We start from the raw sequence: 24,810 nt of genomic DNA on the forward strand, positions 1-24,810 counted from the left end.
TCCCAATACTAAGGAAAAGCCAATGAAGTTGTGATCAAGAATATTTATGTACGTACCAACACCATCCATTCAAATCTCACTACTGCCAGATCAATATCATACTGAATAAACCTCGACGATCCTAAACGATATGCCAACTAGTGGGGATCAATTGATTTTTGACTCTGTCGCCGTGAAATATTCATAGTCCAACAGATTGGGCGAGGAGTTGAAACGATATCTGTAAGAATCATCGCATCGGAAGGCTAGGGAATCAGCTCCGTCGGAAGTGGTCGTTTCTACAACATCTTCCGAGGGACGAAAGCTTCACCTTCCACAGGTGGTTGAGAAACGAGATCGAGATTTGTCACGGATGAGATTCGAGGAATAGAAGGGGCTAGGAGCTGCCAGGAAACATCGTTACGCTCAAGACCGCGGAATACGATCGAACCCGTCTTCCCCCGACGCTCGTCGTCGCGACGAACACTCCTGGCAATACTGGAAATATTTTTACGCAAGATCAACGTTTCACCAAACGATTTCCACGTATTTTCCGCGAGATATTTCCGATCATCCAATTTGATCGCAAAATGAAATTCCTCGGTGGTTCGAATACCGTTAAATATGTAATATAGAAAGACACGGGGAACGTCGAGGGGTAATTGGCAAATTCTTCGATCGTCGCGTCTCGATAGGGGAGGTCGGATGGGGTAAAAATTTTAAGGGCAGGTGTTGTGCATATTTAAATGAGTTTGTGCAACTTGCTTATCTGCGTGACATCTTTGGATTCGTTTCATGAATAGACCGCTGATGTTTATGCATTTATGGCAAGCGAAAATATGGAAAAATGTATGAGAATGTGCATAGAATACTGCGGAATAATAAAAATGCTAATATAGTACAACGAACATGCAACAAAAATAATAAATAAATGGAAATGTATATATAAGACATACTTTCATTTGAATTTCAATTCTTTATGTGATGAATTCTTTATCATAAATATGGATTTGCATAAACATTCACGGGCTATTAATGAATATTTTACGATACTTCGGTACTCTGTGGATGTTTACTAACTCCTTCGATTTTAAAGATTTTCTTTCTCTCTATATACAAACAGAGAAATTATTTCGATCGATTTTATACAGCTTTAGCTGCAAATTAGACAAAATACTATTTTAAAATATTTAAATTTAAAGTAAAAAATAAATAATTGTATATAGAGACAGAATTAATTTCTCCGTCTTAAATAAAATGTAAAGAAAGGTTAAATATAAATGAGAATTATAAATGACGTTTACAACTGATTGAATATAGAACAACAGAATTAACTTCTTCACCTAATGAAAAGGTCACATTACGTTCATCTAGAAAACAAAACATGTTTTAATTTACGTTTCAGTTTCTCATCTGTATACATACAAATATAAATCTGCATAAACATCTGTAACACTCATGAATAATGTTTATTTTTGTATATTTCCTTAGATTTTTGTAATTCACTACACGTATTAAATTCCTTTCTCTTATTATCGAAAAAAACATTCCGATATTATTGCATCCTGGCTATTGTAATATGTATCTGTCGTTAGAATATATATCTTAGAGTGGATTGTCACAGGTGTGTTAGTTACAAACACATCGATAGTAAATACATCGACGGTATCAAAGCACGGTTTTAATCCCATCGCTAGCGAAAAGCAGCGAGTGGGATCTTCTTTTTTGTCGTGGCTTCTTCGTGGAGGGAAGTGGGGACAGAAGTGGTGAAATCGCTCTAGAGAGAAGCCCGCGAAGCTTTTACTCCGTACTTCATTACGACTTAATTCACATCCGCGAGAATCTCTCTTTCTTGCTCATAGGCGAGAAGGGTTTACCACTCTGTGCCCCTCGACGAAGAGGGAAAGTGAAGAAAGGAATGAGGAAAGTAGAACACGGTTGCAAGCTGAACTATCTCCTCGGGCCAGTTATTTAAAACTGAAAACTGGTAATTTAAAGTCTAGGGAATTTATTATCTATGGTTTTCTTTTTTTCTTAACTTCTCTCCCTCAACAATGGAAATTACTGGTTCAGTTTTGAGTATTTCTGATTATCGTTTAATTTTCTTTTTAAACGAAAGCACTTATACACTTGCATAAATCTTTAAAATTTTTTGTTTACGAATGAAACTTGGGCATGCATTTTGGGATGGTCTGCCACGTGTCGGATAGCTAGAAAGAGACAAATTGCACACTTGTAATTGTTTAAAGCGTTTTATAAATGACTAACTCGTCATTGTATGTAAAAGGGTGAGTAATCCTATTATCAAATTTTGTCAAAACTTAAATGCTATCAATATCTAGTCGATGCTGATGAATGACTCGAGTGTTCCTCATCTCTGATACGAAGTCCTCTGCTCCCATGGCTAAAACCCACACACTCGCATACTTTTGTTCGAGTAAAAAGAGTAGCGAGGCAGAACAAATTGATTGGTCGATCAGGTGACCCCTGGCAACGTGTACGTAGCCGGATATTAGTAATTTCGATAAAGTTCTGAGATCGGCGGACCTTTGGCCAAGAAATATAATTGGTGGCTCGCCTCATTGGGCCAAGAACGGGAACGGGGCAGAAGAATGGGGAGAGGTGGCATCCCCCTATGCAAGAAGGGGAGAAACGTAGATACGTGTTTTGGTAATAAAATTACGCTATATGGAAGGAAAATATTACGATAGGAAATTGCTTATCGCTGGTAATTGGACTGCTGAAAATGGCGGGAGTATTGTACGCCAGGTAAGAGACGTAATTAAAGAAAACGAGAAGCGAAAAATTGATGAATGTTGATTTCCTACGAGCAAACAGCGATAATAGAATTAAGGCGGCAATTTGTGATTTTTGGACAGGAAATTTTGATGTCTTTTCTTAATTTTTTAGGGGTTAGAAGAATTAACTTCGAAACGAAAGTTAGTGGAAACGTGGGCTTTTTAATGTAGATTCATAATATATTTCCGATTTCTTCGTATTTTAATAATTTTATTTTAATAATTTTATTTTTAATAATTTTATAATTGCTGGTTTAATTTATTCGAGTCACTGTAGCGTTGATTTGAAACAATGGATTAAAATGAGATTATTAATTTACAGGAAAATTTCGAAAATGAACGTAGTGACCTTTAATTATTAATATATAAATGCAGTATATTAAAGAGTCCTGTTTTTTAAAAAGTCCTAATATTTACGCCATGGTATAAACTTAAAAAATATGGATATTAAAGTTGCTTCGAAAACGGTATTTTTATGAACTTATACTTTCAGACAGAATTGGTTAGAAATTCTACATTTCAAGAGAAATAAAACACAACCCTTGTCATTTTTTAGTAAGAAGGAGAACTTTACTTCTCATAATCGCTATTTCAATCATTTGATTGGAATTTGAAATAAATTATCTAAAAATAACATAAGCATAAGAAATATTGAACTTACAAAGAAATGCTTCAAACAAAAGTTGTGCATTTTTTACGTAGAATATGATTCTGAAGTTAAAAATATGGGTTTATGATAAAAAAAAAGACAAAATGCCCTTGAAATAACCTTGAAAACGCCCACGCATTAAAAAACTAGTAGTGCCATTTGACTCCCCACTCGAAGCATTAAAGGTCATGTGTCAGTTCATTTTTTTTAGATTTTGTACAATCTCAACTTAAATGGGGCATCCTGTATAAGAAATAAAATATTTTTTATGTTATGGAACAAAGCTTACTCGTAAAAATGCTTACTGGTCAAAGGTTTGCGATACACATGAGCACTGTGTTGAAAGAAAAGCGAGGACCAGCATTGGTTTCCTCGGAATTAATTTCCAAAGATGACTTCACTTCGAACCAGAACAACTGCTCTTCACGCAAGCTCCTTTTGGAACAGCCTGTATATTCAGTTATGCAGACGCAGCTCGCAGGCAAGGCGCGCCTGTGTCGAATAGTTGAAGTTCGTTTAGAGGCATTTTGAGGCTTCGTTTGGACAACACGGAAAGTGCCAAATGCGCGCCCACGGACAAAGTAAACCGCCCCGCAAACTTCATCGTGATTCCGTGAAAGTTTACGGTCGTGACTGCGTTCGAGTCAGACGAGTTTCAACGTCGTTGATATCTCGACGTTGGAAGCAGACGTAGGTATAAATTCCACGCGTACGCGTACAAGCCGCCCAAGACTGCTTTGCGTAACTTTTGCTTCTGACAAGAGCTCGCGGATACATTGAAACTTTCGAATCGGCTGCTTTAATACATAGTTCCATGTATTTTACGTGAGTGAATGTGATACAACCCTTTGGAAAGTGGCTGCAATCAAACGAATTGGTATAAACGTCGCAGAAGTTTTCTTTCGTATTAGACATCGTCAAACATTCTTTAACACCCTTTATTGGAATAAGTAAAGGGGAGTTTTCATATTATTTTCATTTTACAGTTTAGATGCAAATTTGTAAGAGTACAGTTAATAAGTGCATAACATATTTCAGATTAGTCTCAAATTGATTGGTATTAAAGGAGCCGCCGAAAATAATCTGTATACTAAGGGAAACGCGGGTCTAAAAAGTTTGTGAACCTCTGGCATAGTGGAAACCAAATCTTTATGAACTTGATTGAAATCCTTGAAAACGTGTTTTTCACTTTTTTAATATCATCTATACTTTTCGAGATATTCAGCTAGAAAATTTTCAATTTTCTCTGACTTTGGAAGTTGTTTGGTCTTTTACGAGAAATGATATTAACAATACTATTAAAAACGTACAGGTAACATAAGAATTCTTTACCCATGCCTTGCATATTGATAAGTAATCCAGACTTAACCAATAGATTCCAGGTTTAAGCGCTCTGAAGTCATCCAATCGAGTGTTTGTAACACGCAAACACGTCGGTGGGTGTCGTCGGTTTATTTCATCGTATCAATGGATCGCGTAACTTCCCCGTGAATCGCAACCCGTCGGGGACACACAGCGATTTCCCTGTTTTCTCTTGGCGCCTTAGGCTCCTCCCGAGGGAACACAGGGGACACACCGCTCGCGTGGAATCTCGTCGGATTCTTCGTGCGGAAGTGACGTGCTTTCGAAGGTACTGAAACGCACCACTTCCTTCCGCGTCGCCGTGAACTGAAAACGAATGGAGAAAGTTCAGCGCGAAATTCTGCCCGTGGAGAGGAAAGGCTGGCGCGTGGGAGCTGGGGGAGAAAAATTTACGGGCTCGACCAGCTCCGCCATTGAAATCCGGCGCTGGAAAACCGCGAAATCGTTGAAATAACGTTGTGCCGGAAATCTCGCGGAGATTCGATATCCTGCGATCGTAAAGAAGTGCCGGACGTGACCGAAAATTACCAGGACGCGGAAACGCGAATTCCGATGGAATTTGTTATATCCTTCATGGTTTTATCCCCCCTTTCCTGCCCTGCGACGCCACAAACCGACAAGCACCGAATTTCGTTACTAAGTGCAGTTCATATATACCAGGCCAATATAATTACAGCAATCGCTAAAGTCGAGAGTAAATTATTATTAAATTCCTGAATAACTTAGTCTCCGGAGCAATCTATAGCTGTTTAACACTGGGTTTACGGAGTAGTCATTTTGAACCATTCCAAATTTTACAAGGTTCTACAGAAATCGTTTACAGTTTTCGTCAACCACTTATGCTGACTTTTATCCATATAAAAAGATAAGCATATATCTAAATTCATGTTTATTTCCATTTTTCCTTCGACGTAATTAATTTGAATAAATCGACTTCACTTATTAACCAATTCACTGCCAGCTACGAGATGTCTCGTAGTTCAAATTGATTGCAATTGCTGAAGGAATAAATTTATAGCCTTTTGATAATGAATTATTGCAAAAGAAGATCGTAAACTTTCTTTTTAAAACAACAAATATTACTTTTTATTATGAAAATAATAACCCAGATTACACATCTGTATTAAATCTTGGCTCCCAAGGCAAAAAGCTTTAAATTTGCCTGGCAGTGAATGGGTTAAATTTTTATTCGGTAATAGAAATCTGATAAGAAATCTCCGTAAACCTAGTGTTAAAGATAAATATACGCTTCACGATATACAAGATACAGCGATGCCTCGAATATTAATTGATTTTAGTAGAGGTTTAACCAATATTTATAAGATTTTGAATTTTATTCGAACACCATGCAGTCTAAGACTTTCGCGAGTTCCTTTTAAACATCAGATTGCCGACAGAAGCCAAAGAAGACGTAAAACAGCAGTCAATGTCAATACTAAAGGAGCGTGTAATGAAATAGCCTTGCTCGTGTTAGTCCAATGCATTTATTACACGTTTCATTTTAATTAACACCGACGAACTGGAACAAAGGCAGGGAGAACGACGAAAGAAGAGTCAAAGCACCAAGCCCACGTGAAAAGCATAAAATGTATTCTTCGTTTAACCGCCTGAGCTAACGACTTTGTCTCGCTTTTACAATTTGCCAGACATTGGTTGGTTAACCCCTAACTAGGGCGAAACCAAAGGGTACCACAAGAAAAGTCAAACCCTTTACCTTCTGAACTTTTTACGCATGTTGTCACAAGAAACGAACATTTTTAGGAAATGATACACTTTCTTTAACTCATAAATGATTAAAAATGGTGAACTCTAAATTATATCAATCAATAAAAAAGTCACTCTTTATTAATGAATAAATACTTATAAAAATAATAATATTACTTAAAATTTCTTCTATAAAATTATATCGATATATTAATATAATACAAAATAAAAATCTTAAAAAAGGGAAGCCCCCCGAGGACATGTGATAATTAACGATAGTGATTACCATAATTTATTATGATTCATTGTGTAATAATATATCTGAAAATAAATTGTAAGTTAAAGAACGGGTTACTTATGACAACCCAATGATAAGAAGAATAACCTTGTGCTTCGCTATCCATTTGATAAATAACATTCTACTCTATTCCTATTTTTATTCAACGCGCCCTAATCGCACATGAAGCTACCACGACCCCTCAAAATAGTTACTCTTCAGGGGACAGTATCACCCACTTTGGAAAGCTCTCGTTAATAAGTTCCTGAGAAGGCAATTTATATTTAGCCAATCTTATAATTTTTACAAAAATACCTGCACGTAAAATGTGCAGATTTACGAATCCGTGAAGTGACCGTCCAATGTAAAAGGTTCCCCAACTCTGCTCTAGAAAATTGAAGCGTTATCTAAGAACGGCCGTATCACGAGTTACAATCTAAAATTATACGCATCAACAAAGGCAATTTGCGACGATGCGACGGCGGACTTAATTCCATTCATTTCTCGAGCCGGAATATTTCCTGGCTGGAAGCTTTGTAACTGGACCTCTTAACCGAGGTAGAAATTAATGCACTGGAATGAGATAAAAGCGTTCGATAGCGTCTTGAGATCCTCGCGGCACCCTGAAGGTCTTTGGAGGGAGGGGAGCAAGAGGTAAACGTAGAGCGGATAAATGAAATTGACGTTGGAGCGAGAAAGAGACCTTATCATCCTTCTCCGCGACTAAGAAGCGTGCAAGACTCAGCGCAAAGATGGAGTATTCGGTTAACATTGAGTACATATCCGAAATTATTAAACACTGACGTAATTGAAAGTTCCCTGTTCGCAACTTGACTTTCTCGATGAGCCCCCAGCCCCTTCCCCCGATGTTTAAACGAGCCTTCGCTCAGCGATGATACTGAAATGCTGAAGACAATGATGTACAGCTTTAAGTGCTTTCAGCCAATAATTTAGAAGATGTTTAAAGGAAAAGTTTCAGGAGCTATTTATCTGCTGCTTTATGAAGAACCATTTGTAAGAAAGACGGTATGAAATGTTAGTGGAATGTTTGGTTCCTAATGTACATTCTTAATAGAATGGCTTCGGGTCGCGTTCTATTTTAGAGGAATTTTAATCATTATGTTTTAGTAAGGAAGACTTATTGCTAAAAATAATAATAAATGTGTAGCATCGCGCCCCTCCTACCCAAGAAAATAAGTAGTAGTCATCGACTTGAATCTTTTTTATGTAATCATCATATGTTTTTCTATTGAAATGCGTACAATTTTGTTATTATATTAATATTTGTATTTTCTATATAACTTTAAGTAGCCCAATTTTAGACTATATTTGTATATATTTTTAAAAACGGCTATGTATTTGACTAGCTTTTGGACTAAGGAAATTAACTAATTTTGTTTCACTGTTCTAACTTGAACCTGGTTTGCGTTATCATGCCGATCGTGAAACCATTTATTTTTGTAGACGCTCCACTACTTTCGAGATCGTCTGCCAAGCCGTCATTTTTGTAACAATGAGAAAAATAAAAAATCATTTTTTACTTGATTACTTATAAAATACATTAACGTACTTCAATGTAAATTACATCTTGTTATCGCTTCGATAAAAATTCTTAAAAAAGCCTGAAAATTCGGTTAGGCAAACGGTGTAACCTCCTAAATTTGCCCTCTCGTTCTCTTCGGGACTATCAATAACCGTATCGCGGACAAGAAAGTCAAGCCGTAAGGTAACCGAAATGGCGGCGTTCAGTGAGTGACGAAAACGGCCGTGAAATCGGAGGTCAAGTTAAGAGGAGGGAACGGAGCACGGCGAATTAGAGAGACGAGAGGATGAGAAAATGAGGAAGAGATGTGGAGGTAAGGGAGGATTCCAGCAAGCAGAGAGATACAAGAGAGGAACAGGCAAGCAAGGGCAGAGTCGGACATCTCCCAAGTGGCTCGGAACGGACAATCTCGAGGGTGTGGATAATTTATTCGCGCAATTAGGCGGCGGCGGGGGGGCTGCAAATTAATTGGGAAGATGGTAGTAAAAGTTAATTTGGTAGGTAGCCAGGGTACAGGCAGTCGTTTGGCTCAGGTGGCGCGAGGAGTACCTCGGGACCTGAATTCGTGGGAGACAAGAACCTATAAGCGTGAACTAGCTTGTGGCGCGGGGGGAAGCGGGCGTGTAAGTAGGAAGAAGCAGACAGTTTTCGAAAGAACACGTAAGCTCTTAATCGGAACGCGTCCTTACAGATGTAAGTGTCACTTCCACTCTGATCCCATTAGACGGAATTACAGGTAATACCATTACCTTTGCATCGGGGCAACGAGTTGGTTAAAACGTACGAATGTGAATTCGTACTTTCGGAAAGTTCGGATCGACGTTATGATAGCAATTGGTTCCGCATTCCACGATGCGTGCACTGATTTCGTTGGATTGATTGAACGTTGCAGATCGTATTATTCCTGACGGTGAAATCTGTAATGACTTCTGAATTAATGGGGAAAATGATTTGTGATAACTAGACTGCGGATTTTGCGAATTTATGCCGTAAAGTAATATGAAAAATATACAAAGAATATACATAATGTATGTTGAATATAATCGATTAATTGAACCGTTAATTGCACAAATCGATTAACTCCATAAAACAACAAGTTAAGCATTGCGATGGAATGGCCTCTGAAATAAATTATTTATTATTCAACGAATTTATGATTCAATTATATTTATATTAATATAAATATAAAAAGTTACGACTATCCCAAGTACTTTGGCACTTAAATTAAAGATTTTTCGGTTATGTTTAACAAGTATTTGTCACATTATCTTGTATCATAAATACATAAAATTCACAGCCTACTGATAACGATTTTGTGAAGTGGGTAGTGTCTCTTCTATAAATACATTTCTTTTAAATTTTTGTAAAATAAGGTGCATCTGGTCGCTGTAAACTGTTTTCATTTAATTGTTTGATATTTTCGGACGCTTTAACTTTGTTTTTGTATGTACTTAGTTAAATGTTTCCATTTTTAGATTTTTCAAAATTAAATTAAGTTATCAAGTTAAATTATTAAGCATATAACTGCGTTAAATGTAGTAGTTTTTCATTTATACCCAATTATCAATAAGCATAGGTAGGGAATTCCATTTGGGAAGAAATAAATATAATTATTTCGTAATAAGAAAAATAGCAGAAACTTCTTCCAATGTTTCGACTAATAAGATCCTCCATAACAGAATAAGATTCTTCACAGAAACTAAGCAATTTTCTCATGTAACATTTTTTCGTACCTGTAATAGTTTTCTAGTTGCAAGCAATCATAAATTCTCTACCCGTTCTTCGCGTATTAATAACTGGTTGTAACTTGAAAACGAATGGAACAATATGAAATTTTCTCAGTTTTGTACGAGGAATACGGTAACCCAAATCAAATCCTTGAAAACTCTACCCATGCCCTGCACATTGATAGTACCTATGTCTCGAAAAGAAATAGAGCTAGAAAAAATATAACGCCAACCAAATTGTTATGAACTTATATCTAGCGTCAAAACTCCACTCCTGCTTCGCATATTGATAATTATCCTCAATTTTGGAAAATTATACATTTTCCTCAGCGGAGGAAAAGTCATTTTCTCCGCGGGGGAACACTATTACTTAATTAGAGAGTAAGAGGATTAGATCTCCGGTACAACGCGCATCGCGAATCGTCCAGGTCGGGCTTTATTTGATAGAACGTTGCGCGGAAATTTAGCTTCGGTTACGAGTAAGATGAACAAAATTAACGCCAACCGCCTCGAGCGATCGAGAAAGTTTGACTTCGAATCTCGTCGCAATTCGCGGGAACTAATTACGCGCAGTTTCTGCTGTCGTCCGCCAATCCTAACCCAAATCAGTGTACATGGCAAATCGCTCCTTTCGCGTTATACAAGTACACTTATTTGTTTGTCTCCATGCTAACGAAAACGCTTTGTCACGAATTTCATGTATCGCGACCACCGAATATAAGTTAATCAAGTTACGCGAAAAATTCGCGAGTCGTTACGAGTAACGAGTTTCGAAAAAGAATGCCAGATATACAATGCAGAAAAAGTTTTCTGTTACCGAATCTGAATTTCGATCAATTTCGAATGCAGAATTTCCTTGAGTGGAACTCTAATTTCGCGTGGAATAATTTAATGAAATGGTACTTTAGAGATCTTTCATGCAAATAATCCCATGGCAGTTATTCTAGACGATTTGTTAAATATTTACGCGTTTCGATAATGCACTTGACACGCTGCAATTTGTATTTATGAAATTAATTTTCATTTTAACCTCTGGAGGGATGAATTTAAAATGAATTTTTTGTTGCTGTAATCGAATACACGCAAACCAATGCAATTTTTATCTGTAAATCGATTTTAGCATACAAATGTGTTGTCCCACTTTAACATGGTATATTTTATTAATTCTACAAGGTATTGTAATTCTAAGGGCAATTTCGATATAAAAGCAAACGTATACATTTGTGTCAATATTCCTTAAAAGGTTAATAGTAGGTTTCCTCTATTTCAGTTGTATGTTTATTGTCACTGGTGCAAAGTGCATCATCTAATACAACAGGTATATTTTTTGAAATTTTGAATTCAAGTACCTTCTGTACTATAAACCGAATGCGTCCGAAATTGTGCATCAAAATGATCACTATGTCAAGCTCTATCTCTGAGCAGAGGTTCATTTAAATATTTGCTGACTCAATAGTCTTTGGGGATGCCCTCTAGTCAGACACAATAGGAACAATCTGAGGAGTTTCTATGTCCCTTTAGCTGCCACTTCATTATCCAAAATTGTATATCATTATTTACTTTAATTCACGCTCTATTTCCATGCAAAAGTTCACTTGAGAATTTTCTGACTTAATAACCTTTAGAAATATCCCCTAAGTAGACACAGTAAAAAACATCTAGTCAGCTCCTACGTTCCTTCAGTTGCCAATCTATCACTGCCACACGATAGCTCGGTGGTTCCACTTCGCAAGACGAGTAATGTCCGATTTCTACAAATCGTTGATCACCCAAAATCGATCAATTAAAAATATTTACCAAGGTTACACAGATGGACCGACCTTGAAGTTTCTAAATTCCTCCGGTTCAACCGTCGACATTAGACCTCTGACCAGAATTTTTAGAGGATGATCAACAACTGATAAGCTATTAACGAGGTGACCCCGCGAACAAAAGCTGCTGAAATTGCTTTTTATCTCGCACGGGGAAGCCCCAGCTGGTAATTAACCGTACATCTGCGGAGAGGAAGGGAAATATGCGGGCGTTACGCAGGATGTCGCGCGTTAAAGCGATAACACGAGCATGATAATTCATCCGGTGTGTTTTCCACGCGTACGGAATAAGTGCTACAACGATTTTCGTCGGATCCCGTTCGCTTACGTATTCATAAATGCGAATATATCGAGGTAGCAGGTACACGTATAAGGGAGCTGAAACGTTCTCGCGACGTGTTCCCGCGATAATTCATTCGCAGAAGCGTACTCACGGTTATGCGCCACCCTCGTCCACGGTTCCAACCCCCCGCGATCCCGCTTCCCCGAGAAACGGATGGGTATTAATGACCGTCGAGAGTTTAAAATACTCTCGGAAACGAAGCGATCGCGAGTCTCGTCGTGTATTACGGAGCAGTGGACTAGGGAGGAGAACGGGGATGCTCGTTACTCGCACAAGCGCGAATTCTTTCTAGTCGAGTTACATCTTATTAGCGTGGCGAACGTCGAGGTGGTACATTACAAAAAATTGCAAAATGGTCGTGAGCGTATTGTTCTCGCAGAAAATGATTAGCGTTTACGGTAGGGCGCCGGGTCAATGGCACGATGTCAGCGGCACCGGTTTAATGTTCCAACATGAGGCTCGATGTGACGCGTCGACTGATACAACTCGTGGAAGTGTTAACGTCGCGGTAGGAATCTTGTTGTTGGACTAGTGAGAGGATGCGTAGCAGAAAGAAAGGATAGTTAGTGCTCGTGGACGTGAGATATGATGATGACGACGATGATGGAAATGACTATGACAATGACGATATACGGTCACCATGACGATCTAAGATGATAATGTACGATGACGTATGACAGTGATAAATAGCTGTAAGTATTTATAATGCTGACCATTACGATTGGATTGGCAATAGCTATGATGATTATGATAATGGCGATGACTGTAAAGATTGGAATTACGATGATGACGACAATGACAATAGCAAAAAGTATTATATGACTGACTACAATGACTATATCAATTGTTATTAATATGTGTAATAATAGATAATTATAACGATCGTAAAGACAAAGACATCGATATGACTGACTACAATGACTATATCAATTGTTATTAATATGTGTAATAATAGATAATTATAACGATCGTAAAGACAAAGACATCGATAATTAGTGTGATAATGGTGACGATGATAATATACGATAACAATGATGACGTACGGCGACGACGACACTGCATGATGACGATGGATGATGACGATCACGATAAATAATAATTACAACGGCAATGATTACGGTAGCTTTGATGACGTTGAGGATGTATGACGACGATGACAACATCAAAAAGTATGATTATTGACTGACGACGATGGCTATCTCAATTATTACTAATATGTCTAATAATAGATAATAATAACGATCGCCAAGACAAAGACATCGATAATTATTGTAATAATGATGACAATGATAATATACGATGACAATGATGACGTACGGTGACGAAAATACTGCATGACGACGATCGCGATAAATGATAATTACAACGGCAATGATTACGGTAGCTTTGACGACGTTGAGGATGTATGACGACGATGACAGTGGTAATTATTAATATAAGGATGACAGCGATGATGTATAATACGACGATAACGATACACGATGACCAAATATGCATGCAGAATTTTGTAACTAGCTTTTTTCCACTTTTGATAACAGAACTTAAAGTCATTGAAATCGATGAGGTACCTTATGTGCAATACAAAAATTGTTTTCCCATCTTCGACGACATCCAAATATAGTTCAACAAGTTTGTCAACTCCATGACGTCAATATTTTAAACAGTAAAATTCTAAAAATGACCCATTTCACGAATTTTTATCGAAGGTTATCCTTGAAGCTAGGCGTTGTATCCCACTCACTGTGTTCTTCCAAAAAACCGTTTGAGCTCGTACAGTTTCTAGAAAATGATTCCCTACCCGTGCTTCGCATATTGATAACCAACATCCCCGTTCACCGAACGTGACGTCGCACGCGCCATTGTACTTTATTTTCACGTTTTCCTCGACATCATCTCACCGTCAGACGATGTTTCTCCCTCCCCGCGCTTTCTACGACCCTTTCACGGCCTTTTTTTCGATTCGAACGTTGATTTCTGACGCACGCCCGAGTACTTTCTCTTTCCCTCTGTCCGCGCGTTCCATTCTACTTCCGTGCGGCCCTGTTTTTTTTTTTTGTTTTCCACGCTTCCGCGGCGCGGATGATAAATCCGCGACCCATAAATCAGCGGCCATTTTTGGCCGGAACTTTTTGACAAGGCAATTGGGAATTGTTTGGTAAACGACGGTGGTACGGGGTTGAAAAATCATGAGGTACGCGGTTTCCAACGGCCTTACTATCCCATTCAATCCATGTCCCCGACCGGCGCAGGCCGTTTTTATTTATTGCAATTCCCGGAATTTTCAGCCGAAATTTGCTTCCAGTTCCCGATCATGGACACCGATTTCTCTCCAACTGCGCTGCCGTGTATCATCCTTTTCACTTCGTGGTTTACGCGCGGAGGTGGCGGGCGGACTGTAATCTAATTAACGATTACACAATGTCATTGTAAATCGCAAATAAAAGTCACGTAGGTGCGCGTTTAGACATACACGTGTGCATTCATTCGTGCGTATGTCATTGTATGCAATTGTATTTACATGTCTGTGTACGTATTCAGGTGTATTTATGTGTATAGAATCGTATGCAAATGTATGCAATGTTATTTACATGTTTGTGTACGTATCTACATATATTTATGTATATTTATTTACTATATAAGCAATTTTCTACAATTCTATGCAAGTGTATTCACATGTTTGTATGCGTATTAACGTGTGTTCATGTGTGTTGATATGTATGGACGTGTATTTGGCTGTAGAGAATTTGTTTAACGAGGTGGCTAACGCTTTCTTTGTTTAATTATTTCAATGAAATTTAGTAGATATATAATTACTAACTTCTATCTTCATAAAATTATCGAAATGCTCCACTGTTAACCACTTTCTACGCTTGTTTGCATTACTTTCACCGTTGAAAACGATGTCTATGCAAGTGAAAATTCAAAGTGCAGGATTTTTTCGACGGATATTGTAATATAAAGATTCATTTCTCTTTCTTTTCTTCTTAAATAGTGGAACATCAATTAGATGAAAATTTTCGTATAATATCAATTTTTGTTTAGCATTTCAACGTTATTTTGTCTCGTACTAGACATCATTTTCGTCTTCTTGGGTATTGGAATTTTTAAAAATTCTCACGATCGGCCGCGCATTTTCACTCCTTCCGCGTTCCCTACGTGATAGATATTTTATGCTATTCTTATGATAATACTCGCACAAATTTTCTCGACGTCTGAACGGGCCGTAACGAGCACGACGCGATTTTATTTCTCACAATTCGGGGAATTCCGTCGGAATTCGGGTCTCAATCATCGCATCTCTGGATCCTTCGCACGCTATATTCAGAGGAACGAAATTTTCAGCTGTTCTTTGTTTTAAAATCAAAGAATGCAAACAGATAACGATATTTTTAGAAAGTCGGGGCAAATTATCAGCCTTTCGGGCGCCATTTATTCCGCCGGTTCGGTCTATATTGAAACCAAAGGAAAATATACCAATTATCAAAGAGAATTATTAAACTTTATAGTCACATTACTCAGAAGTGCAGTCTTCTTTGGAAATTAATTCTAAAGAAACGAGTGTAAGTTCTGGCTTTTCCTTTTTGTATATTTATCGTGCAGATTAGGAAAATATTCTTTTTTGGCTGTACGTACGTGTATTAAAGATGTTCCTGTACGTTATAGATTGAAGAACCATTTTAAAAAGGTCCTGTTAGTGATACGAACTTTGAAAACAACGATGAAGAAATCAATGTAAGTTCAGACTTTTTCTTGTGCAGAATGTTTATACGCACCCTAAAGATTAAGATAATTTTTGTTGAATTTGTGATCGATCAAAGAGCCCTTTTTAATCGACTTTTTACGAAGTCCTGTCGGTTTTAAAAATAAAGATATCAGAACTTCATTGGAGTCAGTTATCCTGAAAACCTGTCATTTCCGACTCAACTTGTGGAGAGTTTATTGGAAATTCAATTTTCTACGAGGAAAAATGAAACAGCTCTTTTTTTTAACTTAAAAAAAGAAAACGAAACTTCAGTTCGAAGTGACAAGTTTCTATAATAATCATCTCATCATTTCCAAGGAAATTTCATCATATTTATTTTTAAAAATGGCTCAACGAACCAGCGCAGTTATGTGACGAGTCTTTTTTTATTGCTGCGAGATTCTGTAGTAAACAGTTCTCCAACACATTAAGAATCTGTTATCACTAAAATGATTACAAGATAAAAAAATACGAAACGTACATAAATGTGCCAATGTTTCAAAAGAGCTTAATAATAAACAAAGAAAATGAGGAAACGTATTTTCAATACAAAAGGACGTTAATTACGTTCGAGAAAAAAAAAGTGCAATGGCCTTTCATACGTATTAGTGTTATCCTAATAATTTGCATGGTCCCCCAATAAGGATTAAAAAGTAATGTCCTTTAGCAACATACACGGTCTGTCTAAAAAGAAACCGAACTTTTGCTATAAAAAGAAAAAAGTACAAGTAAAATTTTTACACACACGTTTATTTACTCAAAATAATCTCCCTCTGCGTCAATACAGCGTGTAGACCGCGTAATTAAAATTTCGAAGGACCTTTGCAGCTCCTATTTTGGTAGCCCGTTTAGTACGGCGGTTACAGCGGCCTGAATCTCCGAAATGTTGCTATAATGTGTCCCTTTCATTGGAATTGGCATTGTTACCTTGGATCATCCACCCTACTCGCCTGACCTGTCTCCCTGCGATTATTTTCTTTTCCCAAAATTGAAAATTCCAATGAAAGGGACACATTATAGCAATATTTCGGAGATTCAGTCCGCTGTAACCGCCGTACTAAACGGGATACCAAAACAGGAGCTGCAAAGGTCCTTCGAAATGTTAATTACGCGGTCTACACGCTGTATTGACGCAGAGGGAGATTATTTTGAGTGAATAAAAGTGTGTGTAAAAACTTTACATGTACTTTTTTCTTTTTATAGCAAAAGTTCGGTTTCTTTTTAGACAGACCGTGTAAGCACAGTTTCGGGTGTGGAAATAATCGGTCACCCCGTAGGGTAAACTCGATGTATGTTCGGCAACAGTCTGTAACTCGTTTGAAGACGAAATAAGAAAGGAAGACGAGTGCAGGAAAGACGTGAAAAGACGAAAAAGAGATGGGACAACGAGAGGGAGGGAGGAAGGAAGGAAGGAAGGAAGAAGAAGATTATATAGGTAAGTATACGATTTGGGTTAGCGCCAGCGTCGTTGGCAGCGACGTTACGCGACGTCGGGGGTCCGTCACTTGGCGCCGCAATTGCTACGCTATGGCCCCCTCGTAAAGGACAATTCACATCTGCCTTGGCACTTTCTACGCTTACCGTTTAACCCTTTCAGCGATGAATTCTCGACGCTTAGCATACGCTGCGTGCAATGGCAAATTATATAGCCGCGACGAAACGGACAATTGTTTTAGGTCCGTGACGTTTAAACGAAATATAGAGATAAGGGTGGTATTACAATCTCCCTAGTTCTATATTTCTTCATAAATTGATTGTATTGTAACTCGAGTTGCATTAAATTTTTGATTAAATTGCTGGAAGTTTATCGTTATTATGTCTGATAAATCGTGGATACGAAAGAAAAATAATTTAATTGTATTTTATTTCTATCATGCTTTAAGGATATTAGCCATGGTGGGGGTAATATGGTCTTCCCTCAAAATTGCAAGAAATAGGTCTTTGAAGAAATTTGTTTGTGAAGTATAGTTCAAATAAATTAATATAGTGTATAAATAAACATCGAAATTTTTTTCTTTAGACAACAATTTTTTGCACGAATGTTCAATAGCATATTACTATAGAACAGAAGCTTGGAAATAATTGCACATATTTACATAATTTTATTTCCTAAATTTAATTTGTAATATTTAAAGGTTTTTTTTTAAGGATCATCCAAAACAAATTAATCAAAACGTTAAATGAAAAATATCTGTTAGTCACTGTTTAAAATTCCTCCTTAATCTCGCAAATTAATGAACTATTTTGCCTAAGAATTTCTACGTTATAACGACGGCTTGTCGACGTTTATAGTTTAACCCTTTGGGCTCATCGAGATTTCGCATATTTCATTGTAGTAGCTCCAAGCTATGTGCGCTCCTATCGCGCCAACGCAAGTTTTGGTTAACTTCATGTATTATCGGCGCGCGAGAAGAGTGTGATAGACTCCGCCCCTGGGGTTAACCAATCGTATTCAGCAAGAATACTCTTGTCGCCTCCGTGCACCCCCGTGGCTCCAAAACACGTCGTCTATTGGTGGACGCGCTATTTAGTCTCACGGAAAATTTATATAAATCAAAATGCATTACTCTTTAACCAATTCTTTCAAAATTCTTCATATTACGTAAGTTGGTTAATGCTTTACTTAATTAATTTCTATAAATTACGTAATTTATTTATATAAGTCGTTGTTATTTATTGTAAAACGTTTAAAATTTTGATTTATGTTGATTTGGTAGATTGTACTTGAAGATTAGTCATGGTTGATAAAGTTAGTGTAGTCACGACTATTGTTCGTTCTCAATGAGTAAGTTGGCTTGGACTATCGTACACGATTGATCGATATCATAATCGATTCGAACACAATAAAAATTTATTCGAATCAAAATTTTTCGTAATTCTTGAATAACTTCATATTAATTGTAATTGTTATTCATTATCAGTATCTATTTCAACAAATTTATTCCATATTGATATTCGAATAGGAATTTATTTGATATTGAATATATTCTTATTCGAATCATTTTTACATGTGACTAACAAACAGAAACTTTATCAAAATTTCTTTTTAAATTCTCTCGAGTCATCTTCCTGACCAGAGACGAAACAGTCGAAAGCAATTGATTAAACTGAAAAATATTTTGTAATTAGCGACGAATAACATACAAATAAAAATACTAATGTCATACATCACGTAGAAATTATTCATTCTAGTCTTGGCGTTTAACGTTTAATTAAAGATTCGAAAGTTCAAAGGTCCCGTCAACGACAGTGAATTAGCCTTAATTCAAACGGGTGATGCTCCTGCCTTTCCTCCTCTTCTTCGTGTCTTTCTTCACCATCTTCCTCCTCTCGAATAGGCGAGCCGCCTCGCGAAAATCCGCCACTATAAATAGTGTGGGGCTTGTCTGACTATATATCTGCAATGTCGAGAAATGTACGACGCTCGAATTCCTTGTCTATAGTATAGTGGCGTTTCAACGCCTGTAACATGCAACGATACCGATCGATAGAAAGTGTCAACTGTGAGCACTGACACGGACCGATCGTCGAAATGAAACTTCCTATTAGACATGGAAAAAGGTCATTGCTAGTATTTGATTTTCAATATAATAACTTTGTTATTTCATGTTCGTACGAGAAAATAAACTCTGGTGTATTTTATATAATAATAAGGAATTATAGTTGGAGGTTTATTTATAGTAAAATTCAGATATTTTAGACAAAATTCTGTGTGTTTGTGATTTCCCTATAACTCCTACTATTTTTGTCCTGTCCAGATGAAATGTTTGTTATGTTATTCTTTAAGCTCTAACCTAGTATGGGCAACTTAGTATGCACAAATATCAGCTAAAATTAATATTAAATTAACCATGAACGGTAAATTAGATTACAATAACTGTGTGTTTGTCATTTCCTTATTACTCCTACTATTTCTGTCCTATCCAGATGAAACTTTTTTTAATTTATTCTCTACGAGCTAACAGAAAGTATAGGCTACTTAGTTTGAACAAATATCAACTACAATTAATATCAAATTACCTGTGAATCCATGCCTAGCGTTGTCGATGTCAATAGTCCCTCCTTTAACTTTAGATGGCGTCAGAAAATCTGTGTATTAGTGATTTCCATATAACTCCTCTATTGTTGTTTACCGTATTTGTTATTTTCATCATGCTTGAATATTCTAGTAGATCGGTAGTGAAGAGAGCGTATAGTCCAGTTCGGTTCCGGGGTTAACCCTCGTCTTTAAACGCCGTAAATCACACTAACTGATTTTCTAATCTTTATTAAAGCCAGCACTGACCTGTGAAATCCGCGCATACATAGGTAAACATATTTGCAGAGAAGTTTATGGGTGCTCTGCGTCGACTTGCGAGCATCACGGGCGAACAGGAAGCCGAAAAGCACTTTCGAATGTTTGCCAGAGGTTCGTCGTTTGAGGTGTCTGTTAATTAATTTCAGTGTCGGCGGTATATGCCTGCACTTTAAGGGTCACCGACCTCCACCCACACCGCAAATGGTACTCGTGATCAAAACTTTCATAAGTATTTCAAACAGTAACGTTCGCTCGTTTTATCGATCGCATTCTACCTTGATTTATTAATTAATTGAATAATTTAACAATTTTACTTGCTGGATTAAAAATAACAGATGAAATGGACGTACATTTTCTCTTTCTTTCAATTAGGACACTTATTACATACGAAATATTGATATAATTTATTTTTTTTAATCCATATAAAAGAGCTTCTTCTATTATTCGTTCTGAAATACAACTTGTGCATCATTAACTTAAAAGTCTAAGAAAGTATTATAAATATTAAATAAACTGCTCCAGTCCAAAATCGTCGAATAGTATAATAAATAGCAAAGCTAAGATTCCGTTGCGATCAAATTAATTCCACGATGTTCGATCGGGCAGAATCGATTGGAAATCGACTGGATATTCGTCGCGTCGCACAGTATGATATTTCAGCGATTTAACGGGACAAAACTTATGTGGTCCAATATCTCAGAAACTATTAGGCCGTCCGCACACGAAGCTCCTCAAAAGAAACGTAATTGGTTGCTGATTGAAATCACAAACTAGTTACCTATTATTAGTAATGATTTTGAACATTTTTTGAAAAAGCACCTACCGCTGTCCGCGCGCTGTAATATTACAGCAAAGTCATATTCTCGGTCATTGCTTGAACAAACATTGTTAATAATTAATGTAACTATTGTCAGAAATTAATTTTTAGTTATTTCAGCTAACAGATATGACGATATAGAAAAATTTCTCACGATTACTGTGTTCAATGAATACTTATTCTGAACCGTGAGGTATTTTTCTATATTTTAATATTAATTATTAATACAAATTAATGTCTCCGACATAAGTAAACATTTGTGATACATACAGTATCATTCAGTGTTCGATTAAACATTAATGATAATTACGGTTCAGAATAAGTATCCGTTCGAGACATTAATCGTGAGAAATTTGTCAATATTTTAATATCTATTGATTAGACCAACTAAGTATTAATTTCTGACAGTAGTTAAATTAATTATTAACAATTATTATTATTAGACTTATTATTTAAACAACGATGGGAAATATAATTTTGCTGTGATATTAATGTTTCACGAATTATTTTCTCGATAAATTCCACGAGCCTTCGAAGCGAACGTAACGCGGTTGTTGTTCGCCCTTCCCCTTCTCTACGTCGAGAGGCACAAGCGAGCCACGACCCTTGACACAGGTATACGAGGGGTGCGGTCTCATTCTTCGACGATCCTCCGGTCGATATGGATCTCGCGATCGCGCGTCCGCGTCTCGCGTCCGTCCTATTCTTCCTTGTAGTTTTTGCTTAGTATTGGTTGTGGGTAGTTTTAAGGCATGCGTGTACGAGAATCTGTCCTCTACCAAACAATTATTAATCATTTGTCCAATTCTTTTGTTTGTTCGTAGGTCCATATTGGACTCGCAACTTCGTTCTCCACTTCGGTCACTATTACTTCATGTTATAAGTGAAGTGACCAATTGTGTAACTGGACAGAAAGGTCGGTTGCCGTCCTCCTGGTGGATCTATATTCGAGAGGAAGACAATCGGCTCCTCCGGGTCGGTTCTCTACTCCCTGTATCCCGTCTGGTGTAGTCCAGGCTCCCGGCGTAGTGCAGTAAGTCCAAAGCGCAGTGAGACGGGTACAAGTCGGGTCCGTCGTGGCTCCCAGATGGGTGCAGGGTGTGGAGGACTGGTTCGGAGGCGTCGGTCGTCTTCCTCTCGAGTCCAGATCCAACAAGAGGAAACGGGACTGACTCAGTAAGTTCAGTTTCATGGTCGCGTCGCGTCGAGATCTCAATTTAGCTTCACCCTCTTAATTCAAATAATTGTTTGATAGAGTCAGACTTGGGCTTTGGAAATCGAAGGGAATTTTCTTTTCCTTTGATTTTCATCGTTTCGTACTTAGTATTAAGCTCGTCGACTCTATGTAGAGTATGCATCTACGTATGTATACTCTATGTAGAGGGAGATCGAAGGAACTTTGATTCCTTCTATCTCCGGGTCTCCAGTTGCAGCAACCTCCACGTGGTGAGACCTGGTAATCGGTATTATTCGTGACGAACAATCCTTCGTCACGAGTAATAGCGAGCTAATGGCTGCGAACTTGTAAAGTGTAAAGTGTAAAGCGTCAAGCGTCAAACGTAAAGTGTACAGTGTAATGTGTAAAGAACAAAGTATTCAGTATATAATTAGTTTTCAGAAAAATTCATTTGTATAAATTATGTATTAACATTAATATATTTTTACTGCAAAGTGGTAGTAAATTTTCACGACAATTTGTGTATTTAAGCTACAGGCCAAACTACGAAATACGTATTTTCTGATATTTTGTTTTCTTGTGCTACATAAAATTATCCTATTTGCAATGTACTTGCATTCTGTACGAAAACTTATATATCGTTCCTAATAACACAAAGGCGTGAATACTATAAGATTGATTCAAGTATCGAATACTATAAGATGTAGTTCCTCTACTGATTTGCAATTAAAAAATTATTAGTTGTCTAGACTTATCAACGTTCTGGCTGCTTGTGTTCGATAGCCTATATGCCTATAAGTTTAGCTTTATGCACAAAAAGTGTGCATCTCATATACGGTCAAATAATATGTTAAAAGTCTAACTATATCTTGAGAATAGTCGTTAAATTACGCGTTAACTGTTACAAAGGTTTAGAAGGCCAATAAAATGGATTTCGAGAAAAACAAAACGTGTAAAAATATCTTGGAGGACATACAAAAATACATCCACCCAAATATCATTAGAAGATACTGGTACAATGCAGTTGTGAATTGAAGTCAAGCGAACGATATGCATCCATAGGATGAAACACTGTGTGCTTGAGGTTCAGACCCTATTAATAATTAATTACACCTTATTTTTTGGAATAATATTTACGTTTTCTGGAGAAAAGTACATTCTGTTATTGATTTATAATATTCATAAACACATTTGGAAAATTTCGAAAATTACCGTTTGTCCCGTTAGATCGCTGAAATATCACACTGTGCGTCTGTGAGATCTTGGCAGAAAACATGTTCTCGCGAACGAAGGAGGAACGTCTTCGTATATAAGACAGACTGTCACGGCAAAGAATGGAGGTTGGCTCTCGTCCTTTATCGTGTCGCGCCAGTTAGGGGTTGGACGACCTTTCTCTGGCTCCAGGAGTGCCCCGCCACGTCCTTCCCTCTCGATTTGACGGGCTGCCTAAAGTCATCCACCTTCCACTCCCCCGCACCCTCGTCGTTCCATCAACGCCAACTCGTTCCGACCGAAGATTCGCTATCTCCCTTTTGCGAAAACTCGGCTACGTTCTTGTTCCGTCTGCCGTGAAAATTCTAATTTCCGCTTTAATCTGGAATTCTGGATTCGACTTCTTTTCTCCTCGGGGAACACACCGAAGATTTATTCTCGACGCTGGGATCGATTTATACTATTTTATTTCTCACGCTATTAACGGATAGATCGCTACGTCGACCAAATTATTATTGGTGGCAGGACTCTTCACTTGGGAACCGAAATAATTCATTTTGAACATAAGACGTTGAAGAGGATAGAGCAGAATAGGAGATACAGATATAACAACAGGATTGTTATACAGATTATACAAATAAGTGCTACAATAAATATTAGACTATACAAAGGGTTTTCCAAAATAGGCTTAAAAGTTTTGTGTTTTAACAAAACACCAATAGAACACAATAGTTTTACATGAAAGAATGTATTAGACGTAGAAATTAATTCTGTGCCTATATATTTAATAATATGTAGTCCAGTTTGAACATGTATACTAACTTGTCATTTGGTACATTAAAGTGTGAACCTTATAAGCCGTCAACTTGGTTTCCAGTACAGTATTATACACATAACCACATAAGTCACAACCTAATGACCATTGCAGTGCATCTATACAGACTGTTTAGTAGCGATCAAAGTAATGAAACGTAAATCGTTTCATCGAAAACGTTTATGAAAAATATATGCACACCCTCTGCAATCACGATTGATCCACCTTCTTCATCTCAACGCGTTTTTTCTCTTCAGGGGCGCAGCAATATACCAAATAATTGATTAAATCCTCTAAAATTACAATTAATATTAAAATTGGATAAAATACCCAGTTGTTTTCGCGTTTTCGAATGGGTCACTATAAAATTCGCCACCGTTTCCACGTTCCAACCATAACGTAACGTACTCATCCTTCGACAGATACTCGAACGTGATTAATTTGGATTAAACGACTCCCACCCCTTATCTCGATCGTTATTAAAGACCAGCTTGAAATTTCCCTTCGAGCGTCCCTGGGTACTTCACGTTCCAGCGTTATCGAATATTCGAGGGTGAA

The 24,810-nt window shown here is 37.3% G+C and overlaps 1 protein-coding gene across 2 annotated transcripts in view; it reads right to left on the reverse strand.

Annotated features, from left to right (window-relative positions):
• Positions 1–24,810, reverse strand: part of LOC128875681 (protein rhomboid) — a 435,457-nt gene that overhangs the window by 153,846 nt on the left and 256,801 nt on the right. The gene's annotated exons all lie outside the window — the stretch shown is intronic.

Source organism: Hylaeus volcanicus, chromosome 4 (assembly GCF_026283585.1).
Source record: "Hylaeus volcanicus isolate JK05 chromosome 4, UHH_iyHylVolc1.0_haploid, whole genome shotgun sequence".
Classification (NCBI taxonomy): Eukaryota; Metazoa; Arthropoda; class Insecta; order Hymenoptera; family Colletidae; genus Hylaeus; species Hylaeus volcanicus.